Here is a 22,284-nt window from a genome sequence, read left to right on the forward strand (position 1 = left end):
GGCGCATGTCCAGGACGTGAGGTCATGGTGACCGCCCGGCCTGTCCCTCTGCCAGGGTCCTCCCTGGCCCTGATGGCTCCCAGCTGTCCAGAAGGGTGGAGCCCCGAGGCTGACAAGGGCTCCCAGCAGGCTGGGGAGACACCGCGGGGGTGGCAGCCAGGCCTGGGCGCCTCCCAGCGTCATCTGGGGCATTCCTGGAACCCCACCCCGGCTCCCCGTGTGACGCTGCTTGAGTCAGCACCACAGCTGGCCGCCCGCTCCGGACTGGCCAAGGCGACTGTCTCATGTCATAGGTGGGGCGGGTGTGAGGGAAGTGGGGAGCCCTGGCTTGGCTGGGTCCCTGCTCCCAATTCACAGACAGGGACACTGAGGCCGCCTGTGGTTGCCAGAGCAGCCTTGGCTGGGGTGTGCGGGGCAGGGTGGCGGGTGTGGCAGGTGTGACAGGTATGATGGGTGTGATGGGTGGGGGTGTGATGGGTGGGAGGTGTGATGGATGTGACATGTGTGATGGGTGGGGGTGTGATGGGTGATGGGTGTGATGGGTGACGGGTGTGATGGGTGGGGGTGTGATAGGTGACGGGTGGGGGTGTGATGGGTGACAGGTGTGATGGGTGGGGGGTGTGACAGGTGTGATGGGTGGGGGTCTGATGGCTGGGGGTGTGATGGGTGGGGGCATGATGAGTGACAGGTGTGATGGGTGGGGGTGTGACGGGTGGGGGTGTGATGGGTGACGGGTGGGAGTGTGATGCGTGGGGGTGTGATGGGTGACAGGTGTGATGGGTGGGGGGTGTGATGGGTGTGATGGGTGGGGGTGTGATGGGTGGCAGGTGTGACAGGTATGATGGGTGTGATGGGTGAGAGGTGTGATGGGTGACAGGTGTGATGGGTGGGGGGTGTGATGGGTGGGGGGTGTGATGGGTGAGGGTGTGATGGGTGGGAGTGTGATGGGTGGAGGGTATGATGGGTGGGGGGTGTGATGGGTGTGATGGGTGGGGGTGTGATGGGTGTGATGGGTGGGGGTGTGATGGGTGACAGGTGTGATGGGTGGAGGTGTGATGGGTGTGATGGGTGAGGGTGTGATGGGTGGGGGTGTGATGGGTGTGATGGGTGGGGGGGTGTGATGGGTGAGGGTGTGATGGGTGTGATGGGTGGGGGTGTGATGGGTGGGGGGTGTGATGGGTGGGGGTGTGATGGGTGACAGGTGTGATGGGTGGGAGGTGTGATGGGTGGGGGTGTGATGGGTGGGGGGTGTGATGGGTGGGAGGTGTGATGGGTGGGGGTGTGATGGGTGACAGGTGTGATGGGTGGAGGTGTGATGGGTGGGAGGTGTGATGGGTGGGGGTGTGATGGGTGACAGGTGGGGGTGTGATGGGTGGGGGGTGTGATGGGTGGGGGTATGATGGGTGACAGGTGTGATGGGTGGGGGTGTGATGTGTGGGAGGTGTGATGGGTGGGGGTGTGATGGGTGGAGGTGTGATGGGTGGGAGGTGTGATGGGTGGGAGGTGTGATGGGGGTGCCATGTGTGATGGGGGTGACATGTGTGATGGGTGGGAGGTGTGATGGGTGTGACATGTGTGATGGGGGTGACATGTGTGATAGGTGGGAGGTGTGATGGGTATGACATGTGTGATGGGGGTGCCATGTGTGATGGGGTGCCATGTGTGATGGGTGTGACATGTGTGATGGGGTGGCAGGTGGGTGGGGTGGCAGGAGGGAGGTGTGAGGACCACAGCGGCTCTTGACCCCCCCGCCAGGGACAGCCGTGTGGTCTGAATGCAGGGGTCGTTGGGCTCCTGACCATCTTGAGCCCAGGTGAGGGGGCGCGGGGGCTGTGCTGACAGGAAGCGGCAGGGGCCTTCCCCAGTCACACGGGCAGTGGGCAGTGGGCAGCGGGCAGTCCACGCCCTGTTCTCGGCCCGAGACCCCAGCGCAGCCGTGGGACACCCGGGCTGTGGCCTTCTGGTCCTGAGGTGACTGCCCAGCAGGTCAGCGGCACATGGGAGACCCACGGGAAGGGGACGGGGTCCCGGGGTGAGGCTGGTGGGGGCAGCTGGTGGGCGCGGGGCTGACCGAGTGCCTCCCAGCTGGCTTAGAAGTGGCTCTGCCCGCAGCACTGTCGGCCGGGCAGCCCCTGCCCTGGTCCCCCCAGGCAGCAGCCCCTCCCGGCTCGCAGGGCTCTGTGCCCCGACTCCCCAGGGTGCCAGCTCCCGGGGCTGTTCTCCCACTGGGGTCTGTGAGCCCTGGGCCGCACACGGCTGAGAAAGCATCTTTGGTCTTCAAAGCCCCAGCCTGGGCGCGGGATGAAAGTCGCCCTCACAAGACACAGGCGGTGCCTCTGGGCTTGGGCTCCGCCTCACTCGTTTGCCCCAGCCCACCCGTGGCTGCTGACACACGCATACACACGCACGAGCACACACGTACACACTCATGCGTGCACACGTGTGCTCACATGTGCTCACTCACACGCACGTATACATGCGTGCCATGCACACTCATACACAGGCGCACACACAGCCACACACACACATGTGCTCACACATGCTCACATGCACACACACGTGTTCATGAACACACTATTCTCAAACACATGCACACACCCCGCACGCACACGTGTGTACACGCTCACACATGCTTCCCAGGTGCCGCAGCAGTTCTCCGCCTGGGAGGGGCCGCCGGGCTCGCAGCGAGGACGCCGTGCCCCGCGGCGCACACAGCAGGGCGAGCGCTTGTTGCAAGGGGCAACACGCCCACCGCCCGTGTCAGAGGTTCACCTCCAGCCCCGACTGCAGCCCGGCCGGCGGCAGCTGGCAGCTCAAGTCCGTGGCTGGGTCCCTGCCACCCACACAGGAGCCCCGGGTGAGTTCCCAGCTCCTGGCTCCTGCCCCAGCCCTGTCCTGGCCATCGCGGGCATTGGGGAAGGAACCAGCAGATGCCACAGTTTGGCCCAGTGGATCAGGGCGAGTGGATGCAGCCCCGCCTCCCGCACACAACCGCGGGTGGCAGCTCCCGGGGGTGTGGGCCTGGGCCCCCCAGCCGGTCACACGGCTACAGGAAGGGACCTTGGTCATCACCTAGTCTCCCACCTCCAGTGCCAGCGTCACCCACCCAGCTCAGACGTCCCTGGCAGCTCCCCACCCCCAGGCCTCACACCCCGCACGGCTGGCCCCGCAGGGCAGGGGTGTGTGCGCCCGGGTCCCCGCCCCTAGTGCCGGATAAAAGGATGCATTATGCCCACGGTGCACAGGCGGGACACTGAGGCCCACCCAGGACCACAGCCATGGGCGGCCCTGTGCCTCTGGGGGTGGGGGGCTGCACAGCTCCCAGGGGGAGGGGCAGGCCCGGCTCAGGACCCCTCAGAGCTGGCCTGCAGAGGCCACCTGGGGAGCCCCACAGCGCCCGGCCTCGGGTGACCAGGCAGTCACCCTGACTGCAAGGGTGGGGGTGCAGGGCCTCCCCCGGGCCAGCCCCGCCCAAGCCGCTGCCCGGACCTCACCTGTGACCACCCCACTACCTCCGCCGTCCACTCCACGCGGGGTCTTCCCCTGGGCCAGCCCCGCCCAAGCCGCTGCCCGGACCTCACCTGTGACCACCCCACTACCTCCGCTGTCCTCGGGGTGTCCACTCCACGCAGGGTCTTCCCCTGGGCCAGCCCCGCCCAAGCTGCCACCCGGACCTCACCTGTGACCACCCTACTACCTCCACCGTCCTCGGGGCGTCCACTCCACGCAGGGTCTTCCCCTGGGTCAGCCCCACCCAAGCTGCCACCCGGACCTCACCTGTGACCACCCCACTACCTCCGCTGTCCTCAGGGTGTCCACTCCACGCAGGGTCTTCCCCTGGGTCAGCCCCACCCAAGCCACTGCCCGGACCTCACCTGTGACTACCCCACTACCTCTGCCGTCCTCGGGGCGTCCACTCCACGCGGGGTCTTCCCCTCCGCCCAAGGGTCTGCCACCTGTGATGACCCAGTAAGGGCAGAGTCCATGAGCTGGTTCCGGCCTCGGCACCAGGCCAGGGTGGAGAAGGCCAGTGGTCAGCAGGAGAGAGCGAGGCTCCAGGGGAAGGGGGCCGGCCAGCGCCACCCAGAGAGCAGGACAGGGAGTCGGGCTGGGGGCCAGATGTGTGCTGCCCCTTTCACAAACCTTCTCGCGGTGCCCATGTGAGGTGGGACCCATGCCAGTCCGAGGGGGGAGGCGCTGCACCAGCCCTGGTGCAGTTGGTCTCTCAGGGGATTGGGGGGACCTGGCCCAGGCTCATGCAGAGGACACTGGGCTGTGGAGAGGAGTCAACTGGCTGCATGGAGAGAGTTGGGGAGAGCACCCTCAGCCTGCGGGGTCGGCTTGTGCAAAGGCCCTGGGGCAGGACCCAGGGTGGACAAGGGCGCTTCAAAAAGTTGGTGGGGAAACGGAAGTCAGAGGCACATTTACTTTGGTGAAGATTTCAAAAACCTGAAATAGTCAGCGTTTTACCACTGAAACACCCGAGGGAAGCCACGCAGTTTAGTTCCACGTGGTTCATCTCAGCTCACGGCCTTGGAGGTTCCCAGTCCACGTCAGGTGACCCAGGCTCTGCGGTCAGGTCAGGGAGCGAATGGTGGAGCTCACACAGAGGAAGTACGGGAGGTGACTCAGGGAGCAGAGACACGGAGACGCTGGTCCTCCCAGCCCGTGTCTGTCCTTGTCCAACCACCCCGGGGGCCCCACCCAGCCTCCGAGCCCCCCCATTCAGTTCCCAAAGAGCCCACCTGCACACCCCACGAGCAGACTGAGCCCCCACCCCGATCCGTCAGCCGCTACCCTGGGACTTTGGGGACTAAGCTTTCAACACACGAGCCCCGGGGACGCGCACAGTGTTTCCATAGTGGGCGGTTTCCATGAACTTTCATGACCCGCCGTGTTAGAAGCAATGGAGAATACCCAGGGTGGGCCAAGGCGAGACAGAGGGCGCCGGGGCCTGCAGCGATGTGTGGGCGTCACGGGAGGGCAGGTGCCATGCGGGGGACGGCCCCGGGCCGGTCTCCCGGCAGCCTGTGCCCTGCGGGGCGCGGGAGCCATCGGGGCCTCTCCCACAGCATCCAAACCAGATGTGGCGGCTGCTGTTAATGACCTGTGAATGCCTCCGCCATCGGGAACCCATTTCCTGTGGCTGTGCAGCTGGGAACCGGCTCCAGATGCCTGGGGAAGGGCTGTGGCACGCACAGGGCCTCGCAGGGTGGCCTAGAGGGAGGGGCCCTGCACAGGGCCTCGCGGGGTGGCCTAGGGGGAGGGCCCTGCACAGGGCCTCGCAGGGTGGCCTAGGGGGAGGGGCCCCAGCTCGGGTCCTGGGGGCAGCCATGGCGGGGAGGGGAGCCCCCTGCATGGGACCCCGTGTGGAAGGCACGACGCCTCCCAGTGGATTTGGCTCAACCACAGCTGCCCCCAAGCTCCTGTCCTGGGGTGACTGGAAGCTCAGGACGGGGGCTGATTGGACGCAGGCGCTCTGCAGGTGTAACTGGCTAAGAGGCTGGCGGGGGGCCTCCCCCCGTGGTTGCTGCTGTCACGGGTCGGCTCGGGATGATGCAGGGGAGGACCAGCCACGGGGAGGCAGCGGGAGTGATGCGGCGGCGGTGAGCCTGCACCAGGGGAGCCGGAAGAGGCCGGAAGGACCGGCGTCTGGAATCTCAGGAGAGAGCCTGAGTCCAGCGTCTGAGACCCCAGTCTGTTACCCTCGGCCCCCTCCTCCCCACCTCCCTGCCCAAACCCACCCACAGTGCTCTCAGCGCCGGGCGACACCGACTGACGGTTCTTGGGGGGACACTCGCTCCCAGGCTGTGTCCATCTCACACCAGCTCCCCTGTGAGCTGCACCTGGGGCTCAGCTCCTGCCCCGCGGGGGATGCCGGCCCCTTGGCAGACAAGGCCCGGCCGGGGTCGGGCAGGAGAGGCTGGCGGGGCAGGGGTGGGGGGTGCAGGGAGCTTGGTGCTCCAGGATCCCAGGGCTTGTCACTGCGTTGTCCTTGGTTCTGTTGTGTGCCCCAGGCCGGGGCCACATCCTGCTAAGTGGAGCACACACTCCCCCAGCCCTGCCCGGCAGCCTCTGGGAGTGAGGGCTGGGCACAGCTGGGAGCCTGGGGAATGGGCCAGGAACGGCCTGGGGACCGGTCCGGCAGCCCAGTTACAGCTGGGTCCCTGCACGCCAGCTGCTGAGGGGACAGACGGGCTGGGGCCTGGGGACGGCTCTGTGGGCGCCCAGGCTGGGTGCAGGGCAGGGGGGCTCAGGCGCCGGTGGATGTGGGAGGCACGCACCTCACCAAGCCCAGCTCAGCAGATCTGCGCTTCCTCAGTGGGCTGTGACCAGCTCGGTGCCCGCAGCCCTGGGACAAGGGACACAGCCCTCTCCAGCTGCTGCGGGAAGTGGACAAGGACACGGGGTGGGGGGGCTCGGGGCTGCAGCGCGGGGAGAGGCCTGCCCAGCCCTCAGCGACACACGACTGCCTTCATCCTTGTCTCTTCCTCTCCCTCTGTCACCCCCTGCCCCGCCGGGGCCAGCGCCGCCGCTCGCCTGTCCTCCTTCCTGGTCCCTGGAGAGGAGGAACGGGAGGTAGCCCACAGGGGAGGTGGCCAGGCCTGGGGGCCGAGGCTGTGCCACGGTCTGCCAGCGTGCATGCAGGCGTGGCCGAGAGAGCCGGGCACCCAGGGCCGGGGCAGCCAAATCCAGGAGGAGAAACAAAGCAAACCCCCCTGCATCTCCCTTGGAGACCCTGCTGATCCCAGGGGAGCAGGTGTGGCAGGAGATGGCTGCTGGGAGGCGGACGGCCGGAGCAGGCCCGCAGCTTCAGGGAGAACTGGAGGGCAGGGACCACGGAGGGGGGGGTGTCTCAGCTGGACCCCTGGAATCAGGCTTCTGTAGCCCCCGCCTCTCCAGCTGCACGTCCCAGGGTCCCAGCTATGTGCAGCCAGTGGGGTCTGAGAGTCACTGGTGTCTTAATGTCTCACGAGAGACGATATTCACACGACTTCCGTTACGGTCTATTGCTATAGTTGTTTTATTTTTTTTTTAATTAATGTATTTACATAGTTAAGAGAGAGGGAGAGCGATCTTCCACCTGTTGGTTCACCCCCAAATGGGTGCAACAAGCCAGGGCTGGGTGAGGCCAAAGCCAGGTCCCAGGCCTCCCTGTGGGTCTCCTACGTGGGTGACAGGGGCGCAGGCACTTGGGCCGTCTCCCACCGCCCTCCCAGGCGCGTCAGCGGGGAGCTGGGTTGGAAGCAGAGCAGCCAGGACTCCCCCTGAGACTGATACGGGATGCTGGTGTCACACGCGGTGGCTTAACCCCCTGTGCCACACACCAGCCCCCTGTTTTAGTATTAGCTACTATTTTTAATATCTTACTGTGTCAAGCGTGTAAATTAAGCTTTATCCTAAGAACGTATGGGCAGGACAAAACAGAATCTACAATTACAGGCACACACTGCAAATGCCTGAGACGCCCGCCACGGCAGGGCCAGGGGCTCCTGCGAATCGGACACAGAGTCCCCGCAGAGGTCTAGAAGTGGCTTAGGATCGGCGGGACCCGGGCTCGCCTCCAGAGAAGACTGGAACAGGGCTCACACAGCGCTTACGGCTGCTTGGAGAATGACCAGGCCTATCCGGATAGGAGCAAGAGGGAGAAGTGACCTAGAGAGAGGACTCCCTGCCGATCAAAATACTGGAGCAGACACGACGGCGCGAAGCTCTGCCCGCAAACACGACTGACAGCGAGAGCCCACCGAGGGCGTCGCGGACACACTGGACCGGGCGGGGCAGAAACGTAACTGGGGGGCCCCGCGAGCTAAGACGTGGGGCGGAGCTGAAAGACCCAACGGCCACGGAATCGAAGTCAGGAAGAACAGTAAGGACGGCGGCGAGCAGAAGCTCTAGGAGTGTCAGGACGTGATGAGACGCGAAGCCCACGTTCAGGAGGCATCAGGAGCCTCGGCGACATCGCGGCGACCGTGGGAGAAACCGGGGACAGAGAGCCCCCGACAGCAAGGCTGCAGCAGAGAACCAAGGTGGCCAGCACCACACGGCTCCGCCCCGTCACCCCAGGTCGCTCTGCACCCCCAAACAGCTGCCATCCTTATCTGCCCAGCCCAGACTTTTCCAGAGAAATCACCTAGAAATGAAAGAGCGCCCGCCTAGAACCAGCTCGCTTGGGAAAATCCCCTGGAAGAATAAGGTGAGGACGATACTTTGTGACAAACACCAACTCAGAGAAGTCACTCCCGGCAGAAGGAGGAGGCGGAGCCTCCAGGAAGGAAATGTGTCCCGGGGAGGGGGAGGGCTGTAACAAGAGAGGGGGAGAGGGGGAGAGGGAGGTGAGGGGGAGATGGGGAGAGGGAGGAGGGGGAGAGAAGGAGGGGAGGGGGAAGGGGAGGAGGAGGAGAGTGGGAGAGGGGGAGAGGGAGGGGAGGGGGAGGGGAGGAGGAGAAGAGTAGGAGAGGGGGAGACAGGGAGAGGGAGGAGAGGGGGGAGGCGGAGGGGAGGAGGAGAGTGGGAGAGTGGGAGAGGGGGAGGGAGGGGAGGGGGAGAGGGAGGAGGAGAAGAGTAGGAGAGGGGGAGACGGGGAGAGGGAGGAGAGGGGGAGGGGGAGGGGAGGAGAGGGGGGAGGGGGAGGGGAGGAGGAGAGTGGGAGAGTGGGAGAGGGGGAGGGAGGGGAGGGGGAGAGAGAGGAGGAGAAGAGTAGGAGAGGGGGAGACGGGGAGAGGGAGGAGAGGGGGAGAGGAGGAGAGAGGGGGAGGGAGAGAGGGAGAGAGGAGAGAGGGAGAGGGGGAGAGGGGGAGAGGGGGAGGGGAGGAGAGTGGGAGAGGGGGAGAGTGGGAGAGGGAGGAGGGGGGAGGGGGAGGGGAGGAGGAGAGTGGGAGAGGGGGAGAGGGGGAGGGAGGGGAGGGGGAGAGGGAGGAGGAGGAGAGGGGGAGACGGGGAGAGGGAGGAGAGGGGGGAGGGGGAGGGGAGGAGGAGAGTGGGAGAGGGGGAGGGAGGGGAGGGGAAGAGGGAGGAGGAGAAGAGTAGGAGAGGGGGAGACGGGGAGAGGGAGGAGAGGGGGAGGGGGAGGGGAGGAGAGAGGGGGAGGGAGAGAGGGAGAGAGGAGAGAGGGAGAGGGGGAGGGGAGAGGGGGAGGGGGGAGGGGGAGGGGGAGAGGGGGAGTTGTGGACAGAAGAGCCACAAGCTAGACAGAGGTGCCGGTCCAGTTCAAGTGCCCCCAGACCCTCCCACTTTTTATTTTAGGGCGTGGTAAAGGAGTGTGAATTAAACTGCAGGTTGCCAAGGACGCTGTCACCGCTCGAGTAACCACTATAAGGACGATTACAGAACACGTAGCTACCCAGCCCGCCAGCAGAAAGGGAGAAAGGCACGTGTGCGCGCGAAACAGAGCAGAGGGGGAGGGACACAGCACAGCGGGCACGGGCCGAGCTGCGCCCTCGCTGGGGGCCCGAGGCCTCCGCCCCGTCCCTCATGCTCTGAGTGCCTTTGCAGCCCCTGTTCCCGGCTCCTGGGAAGGGACGTCTCCACTAAAGGGCTTGGGGGGCACAAAGCACAAGGCTGGCCGAGCCCCGACTCCGGCCAGAAGAGAGGGGTTAGTGACAGCGCCCTCAGGCAAACTCGACCTCCAGGCGCAAATCACAGACGGGCCAGAGGACTGGTTTCTCTGAGATGCAACCCTTCCAAATTTGCCTGGATGCAGAGCCTCATCTCAAAACAGCACAAACCCGGCAGAGCAAAAAGCAGGAACAGAGGAGGCGCTCACGGTGGGCGGAGCTAACGCGTTCTCACTGAAGGACAGCTCTCCGCTGACCGCTGATGGCCTGGGCACCATAGGGGGTGGGGGCGCCCAGGGAGAGCGCTCCCCGTAGCAGCTCACCTGCCGCACACACAAGTGAACCGCAGCACCTTTAAGCCGTTAAAACAGTTCTGTGCCCACAGAGGAAGCGAATGAGGAATCACAATAGACAGAACACTGAGGCTCAGGCAGCTGGCGCGAAGTTTAGAAGAAAACTTTGTCTCAAAACGTGTATTTTAGTGGGGAAAGGCTGAAAACAGTTATCTAAATATCTGGGGTTTGGGGTTTTTTTCCCCCTAACTTTTCTTTCTATTATTGAAAGGCAGAGCTACGGAGAGAGAGGGAAAGAGATCTTCCATCTGCTGGTTCACTCCCCAAATGGCCACAAGGGCCAGAGCTGGGCCAGGTCAAAGCCAGAAGCTTCATCTGAGGCTCCCACGTGGGTGCAGGGGCGCACACACTCGGGCCACCTTCTGCTGCTCTCCTAGGCGCGTTAGCAGGGAGCTGGATCAGAAGTGGAGCAGCCGGGACTTGAACCGGAGCCCCCGTGGGATGCCATGTCACAGGCTGGGTCTTCACCCGCTACACCACAATGCCAGCTGCAAGTATTTGGTGGTTTTTTAGGTTCACTTTATTTGAGAAGCGAGGTTACAGAGACAGGGAGAGACGGAGAGGTCTTCCATGCACTGGCTCACTTCCCAAATGACCATCGCCCCCTGCTGCTAAATTCTGTTTCCACAGGCAGAAGGAAGCCCCAAACCACACAGACGACAGCAAATAAAGAAACCGAAGGCGAGAAGGAAGAGGGAGGAGGGTCAGAGGACAGCCAGGTAGAGGGAGGAGGGACGGCAGCGGCTCGTCGGCAGCCCTGAGGGCCCCTGCCCAGGTCGCATGCGACAGGTGCAGGACGCAGCGGCAGGAGCACGCAGGCACGGCTCCCGGGGCCTCCCCAGCGTCCACCAAGAAGGCTGTGGGCACCTCCTTATGCCGAGGAGTTTACAACGCGGTGCAAGTGGATGGATTCCTGGGAAACCCGGCTGAGCACGGAGACGCACGGCGCAGGGCTGCTCCTGCACTGTTCAGCCATCTGAGACGCGATTTTAGAGCTTCCCACGGCCGACCCCAAGTGGGACGGGGCCTCCCAGGTCTTCCCAGAGGGTCTCCTGTTGGGTCTCCTGACCACGGCACCCAGTAGAGAGCAGGCTGTGGTTGTTGACCGGCGTCTTTTGGTACGATTCCCTGGAGCTCGGCGTGCAGACGAGAAGGGGGACGAGCAGCTCAGAAAGTGGCAGGCCAGGGCGGGCTGGGGGAAGTGCCTGGCAAGCCCCCCCCCCCCCAGTCCCCAGCGCAGCTTGGCAAGCTGGCTGTTGTGATCCCATTGGACAGATGGGTCCACCAAGGCTCTGAGAAAGGAAGCCGCCTGCCCAAAGTCACATGGGCCAGTGGCTCAAACACAGACCCAGTTCTATGACCTTGGCCTGGACCGGAGAGGAACCCCAGGCGCCAGCCTAGTGGGACCGTGTGGCCGGTCTGTCCTCGCCCAGGGGCAGGCTGTGGCTTCCCCCGCCCCAGATGCTTCCTGCTTCCTGGTGGTGCTGGGTGCCCTGGGCGGGAAGGGACCTGGGTGGTGAGTGGATGAGTCACCGCCGTCCCCCTGAGCTGAGGCTCCCCCTGCGCACCATGACAGAACAACCGCTCTCCCCAGGAAGCAGGGGGCGTGCTCCACTCGCCCAACTAATTGCAATCACGCCAGACCCGACACTGGCTCCCCTCTCCCTCGCCCCGCCTGGGAGGCGCACCCCGGAGAGCCAGGGACGGGCAGTGGCCGCTGGCCTCGGAGGGAGGGAAGGCCCAGCGGGCTGCAGGGCCCGGAGCAGCGCTGCCGGAGCTGGAGTCAGGGGACAAAGAGGGCCTTGGTGGAAGCAGCCGCCTGGGGGCAGGGCCCAGCGAGGGGAGGTGGGCTCTGTGGAGAGAGGAGCCAGACCCCAGACCCCGGCATGGGGGCGGGGCTTGTCTGCACGTCTCCAAACGCGGGGCAGGGGCCTTGTGGCTGCACACACGGCTAGGAGCCAGCCCTGGCACCCCCGGTCTCCCCACCCCGGGGTCAGGGCCTCAGCCTCTCTGGGTCCTGGGTGTCCTCTGTTGTGAAATGGCAGTGCCGTGATGTGTGCGGTGTAGACGGCACACGGGATTCTGGGAGTCACTGTAGGAGCTGTTACCTTCCTGGCAAGGAGGAGGCAGGGCAGGGGCAGGACCAGGAAGACAGGGGCAGAGGGGGCCCCCAGCGCTCTCCCTGGATCATCCTACACCCTGGGCGGGGCGGGGACAGAGTAGCTGCAGCCCAGGAAGGAGCAGGGAGGGTGGTAGTGGGCACCTGTCCGCCCAGGCATGCAAACCACAGGGACGCACACAGCAGTCCCACTCCCGGCTAAGCAGGCCCCGCGCACCCGCGGGATGGCGATGGGGACCGAGCGAGCTCGTGTCGGCAAAGCTGGCAGAGACAGGTGCAGGGGGCAGCTGGAGGGCCTGGTGGGCAGGGCCTCAGACCTCGCGCAGTGCCAGCCTGGCTGCCCTCAGCCCACACTCGCAGCACCCGTGCAGATCTGACCTTGTCCATCTTCCGTGGCCAGGTAGCCTGGGCTGGAACCCCAGCCCTGCCACTTCCGGGCGCAGGACCCGGCCTTTCGGAACCCCCCCCATCTACAAGACAGTGAGAAAGCGAGAGCAGCCGGATGGGTTCGCGGAGGGCGAGGAGGCACGAGGGTGCAGGTCAGGCGCGAGCGGCCGTGACCCTGTCTCCTCCGGCCCGCCGCACCCCAGTTCCCCCAGTCTCCTCCCGCCGGCCGCACCCCAGCTCCCCCGTCTCCCCCCAACCGCCACACCCCAGCTCCCCCGTCTCCTCCGGCCCGCGGGACCCCAGCTCCCCAGTCTCCTCCCGCCCGCCGCACCTCAGCTCCCCCATCTCCTCCCACCCGCCGCACCCCAGCTCCCCCAGCTCCCGCCACGCACTGCACCCCAGCCTCCCCCAGTCTCCTCCCGCCTGCCGCACCCCAGCTCCCAGTCTCCTCCCGCCCGCCGCACCCCAGCTCCCCAGTCTCCTCCCACCCGCCGCACCCCAGCTCCCCCATCTCCCCCAACCCGCCGCACCCCAGCTTCCCCCGTCTCCTCCCGACCACCGCACCCCAGCCTCCTCCAGGCTTCCAGCTGCTGGTGGCTGCGGACGTGGCGACACTGACAGGGCTCTGCTGGATGCACTGGGGGGTGGGTCCAGGTGGGCGGGCAGGTGGGGAGGGGCGGGCTGCGCTCACGGCTCCCTGCAGCTCTGCCAGGGGCCACGCCCCATCCGACCTGGTGTGAGGAGTGCTGGGGACTTGTCTCTGCCGGACAGGCGGTGGTGGCACCTCCACGTGTCTGCCCCGCTCGGGGCAGCTCCAGGCGTCAGTGCCGAGCCCGGGGCTGCAGGAGTGGGCGATGGGAACTGGGGAGGAGCAATAGCCCTGGGGGGTGCTGCCAGAGGAGCAGTCCCTGGATGTGAGGGGTGAGAGAGAGGCTGGGAACTGAGGCGGGGGCACGCGGGCAGGAAGAAGACCACAGGACGTGTGCACAGGAGGGGCTGGGGCAGGGGAGATCAGACAGGCCCTGGAAGGACCTGGGGCACCGGGAAAGCCACGGGAGGGCGGGTGGGAGATGGTGGAGCCGCACTGTGGTGGCGCCGCCTCCTCTGTCTGCCTTGCCCGGGGAAGGCTGGGCCGGGCGCCGTGGCCCTGCCTGGCCTCGGCAGTCAGCTCAGCTTCTCCACTGCGGACAGAACGTGGAGGAGGCACCCAGGCGCCGTCCATGCCCCCTCGGCCAGGCCTGGCAGCCAGGAGCGTGGTGCTCCCCAGGCTTCGCTGGGTAACCACTCTCCAGCCCCCACTGCCTCGCATGCAAAGCGCTAGTCCAATCAGCTGACCGCGCGTGGCCGGGACTCGGGAGAGGCCAGAGCGGGCGGCCAGGAGCCCTCCCCCCCGCAGAGCATGGGAGTGGACGTGGACGTGGACGCGGACGCACGAGGGGATTGGGGAAGGCTGACGTGGCTGCTCCTGCTCGCGGGGACCTGTTCCCGGGGTCCCCCTCTCGGGCGGCTCTGCAGCTCCCGGAGGCGGGAATGCCCTCTGCACTTTCAGAGGAGAGGAGCGGGATCTGTGGCTTCCGGAAGGCCACACGGGGGTCGGAGGCCCTGGGCCCAGCTGCTCCTCCCTCTACATCCTAACTGTTTTCAGGGAAGCAGGGTGGGCGGGCAGGGCTGGGTGCCCACGCTGGAGTCCTGGGTGCTGGCTGCCGCCTGTCACGCACTCGCCTCTGCCGGCTCCCCTCTCTGCACTCTGGGTGGGTTTTATGATGCAAATGTGACGCCCTGGGGACCCGGTCCCAGCACCCTGGCCTCAGTCCCCAGCCCGTCCTCTCCTCCAAGTTCCCACTGCATTTCAGCAGCTCCAGCCGTTTGCCCTCGCGCCTGCCCCAGGCGAATCCCCTGCGGGCTCAGAGCAGTGCTCCCCGCCCGCGTGGTTTTGAGTGAGGTACAGTAGATGGCCTTGGCGGCCCTGGCTCCTGAGCCTTCCCACGGATGGAGCTAAGGTGGCCAGGCGGGTCCGAGCCTCAGTTTCCCGTCTGCCAGCTGGGGTGATGAGCAGGGCTCGCCACTGCTGGGGCTGGGTGGGCCTCCCCTGTCTCACCCTGGGGTCCCTGGCTGTCCTCGTCAGACGGCAGGAGCCTGAGCCCCAGGACTTGCTTCCGTTTGTCACCGGTTTGCAGAGCCCGGCACTGCCTTCCGTCCAGGGCACCTGCCTGGTGCCTGAGCCAGCGCCTGGCACACAGAAGGCAGCGGGGACACGCGCTGAGTGAGACCTCAGGCTGTCATGCTGACGAGGGGGCTGTGGGGAGCCACCAAAGTCCCTTTCATGGGGCTGGGGCGGTGAGAGCCAACCCGGCTGGAAAACGGGCAGTGACACAGCAGACGGCCCCCGGCCACTGGCCGGAGGGTGAGCCGGGGAGAGCAGCGCCCTGGGATTTACTTCCGTGGAAGCAACAAAAACAAATCCAGTCGCCAAGAGAAGCCCCACCAGGACAGGCACCCTGGGCTCCCAGACCCCGTCCCCCGCCCCCCGCCAGTCCCCAGACCGGCCAGAAGCAGCAGGTGTACAGAGGAATGGGTGGGGTCCCTGCGGAGGGGACAGCACGGAGCAGCGCCGAGGAGCAGACGGGCGAGAGCGCGGTCTCCCCGGGAGCCCCGGAACAGCCCAGGTCGGGCGTGGCAAAGCTAGAGAGGACAGCGTGGGGGCAGGGGGTGCGCCTCTGCCCCTCCCCCAGTTAACCAGAGATGCTGGTGACAGGGACGATGCGCCCAGGCCGGTCCTGCCGGGAGCTGTGTGGTAGAGCAAAGGGACCGGACAGCTGGGACACTGAGGACCCTCGAAGCGGCGGGCGCTGTGGGCAGCGGTTGGCGCCGCTGCTGGGACACGGGCATCTCACCGCGGGGCGCCTGGATGGGGTCCCGGCCCCTCCCACCCAGCGCCCCGCCGATGTGCACCCTGGGAGGCGGCCGGTGAGGGCTCAGGTGCCTGCACCCCTGCTGTCCACATGGGAGACGGGACGGGATGGACTTCCAGGCTCCCGGCTGTGGCCAGGCCGAGCCCCAGCTGTGGGGGCATTTGGGGAGAGAAGCGGAGCGTAACGGATCTCTCTCTCTCTAGCTCTCTGTCACTCTGCCTTTCAGGAAATAATTAAAAAAGCAGCCACACTGAAGACTGCAGACGTGAGCAGCAGAGCCACGCATCACCGCTCGTCCCCGCAGCTCACAGTGGCTCTGGGGGACCAGGAGGCAACTTGGTGGCCACCGCGAGGCAAGGCCATGGCAGGGGGAGACCCGGCAGCCGCAGCCAGTGGGGGAGGGGACGTCCCGGCTCCAGCAACAACGCCGGAAACACCGCGCTCCTCAGGTCGCAGGCAGGGGAAGGAGGGAGAAGCACCCGCGCCCAGGCCACTCCGCGGTGACGCCGGTGGGGGGAGGGAAGCTGCCGGCCGCTATCAGGGCTCCCCCGCCGCTGCGGCTCCCACCCTTCTGAGGGAAGGGTCAGGAGCACAGCTCTGCAGAGTGCTGGGCCGTCCGCGGGGACGCGCCGGGCCGAGAGGAAGCACCTGCTCCCCCTCCCCTCCCCCACGCGCACCTGAGCCCAGGGCTGTCAGTACCCAGGCAGCGCAGGGAGGACAGTGGGACAGGGACCGCAGGGCGAGGCAGAGCGCGGTGTGTGTGAGTTCAGGCAGGCGGCTCCTCCTGCAGGGCTGTTTTCCAGCCTTGGGGTAGCCCGGCCAGTCCACAGACAGGCGCCCCCGGGGCTGTGGCTCCTCGGGGCGCGACCTTGTTTTGTAAGCACCGCTTGCTCACGTGGGTCCCCTCAGCCCCCACAGAGGAGCCGCTGAGGTGGCGCAGCGGGGGCGGGGGCGGGGTGGGGGTGACTTCCACAGCCCCGGTGCTGGCCAAGAGGGGCCAGAGGCCGAGGCTGTCCTCATGTCACCCACGCAGGGCCAGGCCCTGCCCCAGCCACCACGGTCACGGCTCCTCCCGCGGGAGCATCGGACAAGGAGCCCGACAACGTGGGTGAGAATCACCGGGAGCCTCGGACACGGTCGCCCCTGGGGGACAGTGGGGGGGCAGTGGGAGGGGGCGGGCAGAAGAATGGGGTGGCCAGGGCTCCAGCATGTGCAGGGAGACAGGTGCAAGGCGGGCTCGCGAGGCCCCAGGCCCAGGTCACGTGGGCGCTGTCGACAGCTGTTGGGGATCCGAGCTCGGGATGAGCCCTGATCCGAGGGCCCCCTGGGGCGCTTGGCCTGATGGTGGGGATGTGGAAGGGGGGTGGGGGGGACATGGGGGCAGTCGGGCCAGGGGCAGGGTGGGAGGGGGCCGGTGCAGCCAGCCTGTGAAGCCCAGAGCTGGAGGCGTTGCTCAGTTACAAAGGGGCCGGCGCTGGGCACGGCTGTGGGGGGCTGCGGGAGGAGGGCCTGGGCGGGGCATGGGAGCGGGGCTGGCACTCCCCCTGCATGCTTGCCTGTGAGGTTCACAGCGCACAGGGAACTAGGAGTGGGAGGGCAGGAGGGGGCGGGGCCGGCAGGGCAGAGTGGGGCTGGGCGCAGGCCCCGCCGCGGGGGCCCAGGGCTGCGGGGAGGACCAGCTGCTGACTCGGTGGGACCGTAGGGGAACAGCACAAACCGGGGGAGGGCAGCCTGGACGAGGGGCACGTGTGGGTCAGACAGGAAGCGGCACGAGGCCGAGCGAGTGAGGCTACGGGGCAGTGGGCCGTTGGTCATGGTGAGTCCTCCATTACTGCAGGGTTCAGAACAACACAACCAAGGACACCCACCCCGTAACAAACCTGCATACATGTGCCCACTTTGCAGATGACAAGACTGAGGCCTGGAGCTCCATCAGTGCACCTGGAGCTGGCGAACGGCACAGCTGGGGTTTGAACCCAGGTAGCCCCATTGCCACCTGTCTGTCACCACTCCCTGCTGCCAGCCCAAGCTTCCATGCCCGTCCAGCAGGCTGCAGAGACAACCGAGGCAGGCAGAGGGGTGAGTCCTGCTCCTACCAGAAGGTCCCGGCCCTGGAACGAGCCATGGCCAGGCAGAGCCTCGCTGTGTAGGCTGGGACACAGTCCAGGGCCCTCGCCAAGGCAAAAGAGCAAAACGAACCGAGACCCGAGTTCCCAGCCGAGCTTGGCCTGGGCAGGGGAGGCGGGCAGGACGGGGCCCTCTGCCGGCTCAGGGGCCACCTGCAGCTGCACCGTCGCACAGGGTGACCCAGGACACCTGCGCCCACAGCCGCTTCCAGGCCTGGCCTGTCGGAGAGCGCCGGGCCCCAGCCTGGGGGTCTCAGCAGTTTTCTGGGATTCACACCCCCTGCCCCCCACCAGGTCTCTGCACGCTGCTCCAGCGCCCTGGGGGCTGTCCCACGGCCGCCTCCAGCACATCTGGGCCTCAGCGTCGCCTGCTCGGCCAGAGCGACCCTTTCTCTCCACTGCCTGGACAGCCACCCGCCCCAGCCAGGCCCTGTGCTGGCTTCAGGGATGGAGGGAGAAGCAAGGGCGGGGCCCTGTCCAGGAGGAGCCCCGGCCTGGAGACAGAGCAGAGGAGCCGCCCAGAGGCTGCACGGGCGGTGGCACAGGTGGTGGCCCCGAGGTAGCAGCCAACTGCAGCAGGAAGGCCAGGGAAAGGCATTCTGGGTACAGGGAAACCCAGGCAGAGGTGGAGAGGCTCTGGGGAGTGGGTGCGGCCTGTTGGCTGCACGGGGGCCTGGGGCAGCTCCTGGAGTGCAGGAACGCCATGAGGCTGGGTGAAGGCGCGAGCCCGGGCGTGACCCAGCAGGTGTGTGTCCCCGCGGTGGTGGGTGGGTGGCAGCAGGGGGAGCGGGGAGAGCGCCCCGCCCGGCCCCGGAGGACTCGGATCTGCGCCCTCACAAACAGCTGTCAGTGTCAGATCACACTCCCCACCGGAGCTCGTCCACGCCGCCTGTCCACTTGGCGCCACAGCCCTCCCCGGCTCCCAGGGGCTGCGGAGAGGCACGAAGCCAGCTGCTGCCCTCCCAGCTTCAGCCGCTCAGCTGCGGGTCCCCTGACGCCCCCAGCGTGGGCCTGCCGAGGACGGCTGGTATGAGGGGGGCTGGGAGGGGATCCAGGCAGCCGGCAGAGGAGTCGGGCAGGCGCCCTGGGGTAGGGGTGAGGCTGCAGGGCAGGGCAGGGCCAGAGAGCAGGGGGCTCCGCTGTTGGAGAGAGCGTGGGAGGCTGAGGACCGCGGAGGAGGTAGACAGGGCCCTGGAGGGCGGCTACAGCGCGTGCTGGGACTGGAGGGGCCTCGGGTCTCACAGAGCAACGGAGGCAGCAGGCACCGGAAGGGGACGCACAGTGCCACGGACCTGAGCCACGGTGTCTCCCCTCTGCCTGCGGCTTCAGGCCAGACCGCTGGGGCACAGACAGGTGAAGTGGCCCCCACGAGGGAACACAGCCCAAGCGGGCCTAACCTGGGAGAGCGAGCAGAGCGCACGGAGCCCAGCGTCTCCTAGCACCGACCCCCGCCTGGCCGCACATGCTTGCATGGCTCCTAGCATGTGCCCAGCCGGAGCACAGCACATCCCAGTCTGCGCGGCAAGTCCCCTGCTTCGGCACATAACCGCGCACAGCTCTGCAGACGTGACCCCGGCTGCCTGCATCCAGGTCAGTCCCCAGTCCCTGAGCCCCCACCGTGGGCCAGGCCCCTCTCGCCGCGCCGGCCTCTGGGGAGCCCCAGGTCACGCAGTCACTCAGGGCTGGAGCGGGCAGGAGCTGGGTTCGGCCCCAGCGTCTCCCCGAGGCGGACACGCCGGTGACTGGCGCCTGGCGCCTCTGGCCCCTCGGCTCTGCCCACCCACGGAGCCGGCAGCATGCAGGCAGGCTGGCTTTGATTGCCTCCTGGTCTCGTCTCCTCTGTAAGCCACTCTCTCCCGGCAGACCTCCGCGCGGCTAATTGGCGGGCGTGTCGGAGCGCGCCAGGAGCGGCTCGGCCCTTGGAGCCAGGGATCCTGTGGAGATCACAGAGCTCCGGAGTTGCTGAGCGAGGCGGGGGCTGGGCTGCGGGCCTCCGAGCTGCTCTCCAGGCGGGCGATGGGGAGAACCCGGCCTGGGCTCGGCAGGGGGTGGACGAGAACCTGGAAGGCGCCAGGGAGGGTCCGGCGCGGGGCCGTGATGGCTCTGGGTTAGGAGGACGCCTGGGTTTTGACCCACAAGCTCCGCCCCCCGAGCACAGCCGGACGGTGGAGGCTGCCCTGCCTCCACCTGTCTCAGAGGACATGGGAAGGCGTGAAACTCACTCCCCCGCCTGCAGGGAACCCAAATCCTCTCCTCCTGGGCCTGCCCTGCTCAAAGTCCCCTCTGGGCCTCTGCCCCGAGCTTGCGCCTCTCCCGCTGCCCTGATCCCAGCTCACTGCCCTCTGCAGCCGCCCCAGCCGGGTGGGGGCTGAGCCGCCATCCCCCGCTCTGCACAGGAAGGCCCAGGGCCTGATCCGGCCCACGGACGCTCACTCCTTTGCCTCCTCCTTTTGCCCATCTCTCTCAGTCGGTTCTCCCCCATTAGGTGTCTCAGAAGTCCAGAGCAGGTGACCCTGGGCTCTGCGTGGGGACCTGGGCTCTGGGGCCGGCCTGAGCGGCAGCGCAGGCAGAACAGGCACCCGCTCTAGGACCCTGTGCTGAGGCGGATGGGTTCCTGTTGGAGAAGGGTCCCTCTGTGGCTGCCCGGGAGCCGCTGTCCTTGGCCACCAGGAGTCCCCAGGCCCCGTCCCTGTGCCTTCCGGAAAGCACACGGGGGCCACAGAGGACGAGAAGAGGGATGGGGGAGGGGAGAGACGTGGCGGTGGGAGGGGCACTCAGGAGACTGGCGGGGACCAGAGGGGAGGGAATTTCTGGCAGAGGGAACAGCATCGTGGAGGACTCAGGGTGGGAGGGAGGCTGCAGCGCCCCCGGGACTCAGGTGGCAGGGCCCAGAGCGGCATCAGGAGTGGCCTTATCGTCCCGGTCACAGCCAGGACAGAAGCAGGCTCACCCAGCTCTGGCGGTCACGCAAGCTTCTACCATGAGCTCCGGCTGTGTGACCAACAAGGCAGAGGGGCAGAGAGAACATTCTGGAAGGAGCAGCTAGCTGGGCCTGGCCTCTGGGGTCCCCACCCCTGGTGAAGGAGTTACCTGCATGCAGGCCCCCCGTGCTCACTATGACCCCACGTACCCACCCTGTCCACAGGTCAGTCTGACCTCTGGCCGGTGCTGGGGGATGGGGCCTGGGCATGGCTGGGGAAGGAGCCGGGGACAGGACCAAGGGTCAGCGGCCAGCCAGCAACGACGGGTCACATCCCCGGAGGAGTCGGCCGGGGCTCTGGAGACACATCCCTGCCCGGGTGACTGTGGGGGGGGGGGGCAGGTTGAGGGGCCAGCCTGGCAGACGGCCAAGTGCACTCAGGCGGCTTGAACTTGACCTGCCTGAGCCCAAGTCCTCGCAGAGGACAGCCTGGGCCTCAAGCCCGGCGGCCAAGGGTGAAGAGGACCAGAGGCCCCAAGCCGAGGTGGTGGGGTGCCCGCAGGGCTGAGCTGAGAGCCCCTAGGAGGTCCGGTCTGCCCCCCCCCCCAGCTCCTGTCCCTTGTCTCTGGCATTGCTGGGTCGGGGGCGGAGCTGGAAGGGAGGGAGGAGGCCGAGGAGAGCAGACCCCCCCGACATCCCCCCAGCTGTGCCCGCAGGCTCTGCCCTCCCAGGTCCCCAGCAGGCCCCCTCCATGGAGGCCTTCAGCCCCGGTCGCTCTGCCTCGGGGAGAACTCCCTGCCCAGTCCCTGGGCAGAAAGGCAGGCTTGGGGCCCCCTCCGAGCACTCGGGGTCGGGGGCGCCAGGCGGGTCCCCTCCCTCAACGCCACAGCAGCCGCCACCAAAACGAGCCTCCAGTCCTGGGCCTGCGGCACAGTAGAGACACGGGGACCTGCCTCTCCCCTCTTCCCAGAGACGCCCACTGCCCGGGCCGTCCACGGCAGGGCCTCGGCTGCAACGGCCAGGCCTTCCCCCAAACCCCTGTCATCCGACCCCCCAGGCACCGGCTCCTCGCAGCCCTGTCCGGCCTCCTCCCGGGACTGGGGACCGCTCCACCTGGATCCTGCCCAGCCTTACCCCGGGGCCCACCTTCCTCCCAGTGCACAGCCTCTAGTGCGCACACGCACAGCAAGGACCCCCCCACCCACCCAGAGCAGGCGGTGGGCTGGGGGTGCCGAGCCGGAGAAGCCGAGGGGCAGTGGGAGTGGAGGGAGGAGGCAGGAATCCGGGCAGCGCGGCTCCTGCCCTGCCCCAGCCGCGGACGCCCTCGGCCTGGAGCCGTCCCTACCTGTGGGGAGGCTTCTCTCTGTCCAGCAGGAAGCCGGAGACCAGCTGGGGCAGGCCGTGTCTCTCTCCCTGGGGCAGGCCGTGTCTCGCTCTGAGCAGCTCGTCCTGGGCTGGGGCCCGGCTGTGAGGGTGCCTGTGGGCGTGGGTGCCTCCAGGGGTCGAGGGTCACATATTCCTGACGGCCACCTGCTGCGAGGCGGCAGCTCCGGCTCTCCAGGCCCTGCCCGGGGGCTCTCGGAGGCGAGCAGGTTATTTTTAGAGCTGGGCCCTTCCCCAGACACCAGGATCCCGGCTGAGTCCCAGCGGCTCAAACTCGCCCGTTCGCGGGCTGAGCCGAGGCTTGCAAAGAACAAGAAGGTTCCGGAAGAGAGGGGCGGGGCCTCTGGAGGCGGTGGTCCTTGGGGTCTCAGCTGAGACAGACTGGGCTTCACCCTCCCCGTGCTACCCGAGCGTCCTCACCTAAAACAAGCAGGCTCACATGAAGGCGGCAGGGCCGGGAGCAGAGATGGCAACGGGGAGGGGGCGTGTCTGAGCCTCTCCCCGGCCGGGCAGGGGCCGCGTGTCCA

At 67.0% G+C, this 22,284-nt stretch overlaps 1 protein-coding gene across 1 annotated transcript in view; it reads right to left on the reverse strand.

The window, feature by feature from the left end:
• Positions 1–21,931, reverse strand: part of SHISAL1 (shisa like 1) — a 90,458-nt gene extending 68,527 nt beyond the window's left edge. The window contains exon 1 of the mRNA XM_089307716.1: positions 21,720–21,931. The gene's annotated coding sequence lies outside the window, so the exon portion shown is untranslated. The remainder of the gene's footprint in view (positions 1–21,719) is intronic.
• Positions 21,932–22,284: the final 353 nt, after the last annotated feature.

Source organism: Oryctolagus cuniculus, chromosome 11 (assembly GCF_051225735.1).
Source record: "Oryctolagus cuniculus isolate XC-2025 breed Fujian yellow rabbit chromosome 11, ASM5122573v1, whole genome shotgun sequence".
Lineage (NCBI taxonomy): Eukaryota > Metazoa > Chordata > Mammalia > Lagomorpha > Leporidae > Oryctolagus > Oryctolagus cuniculus.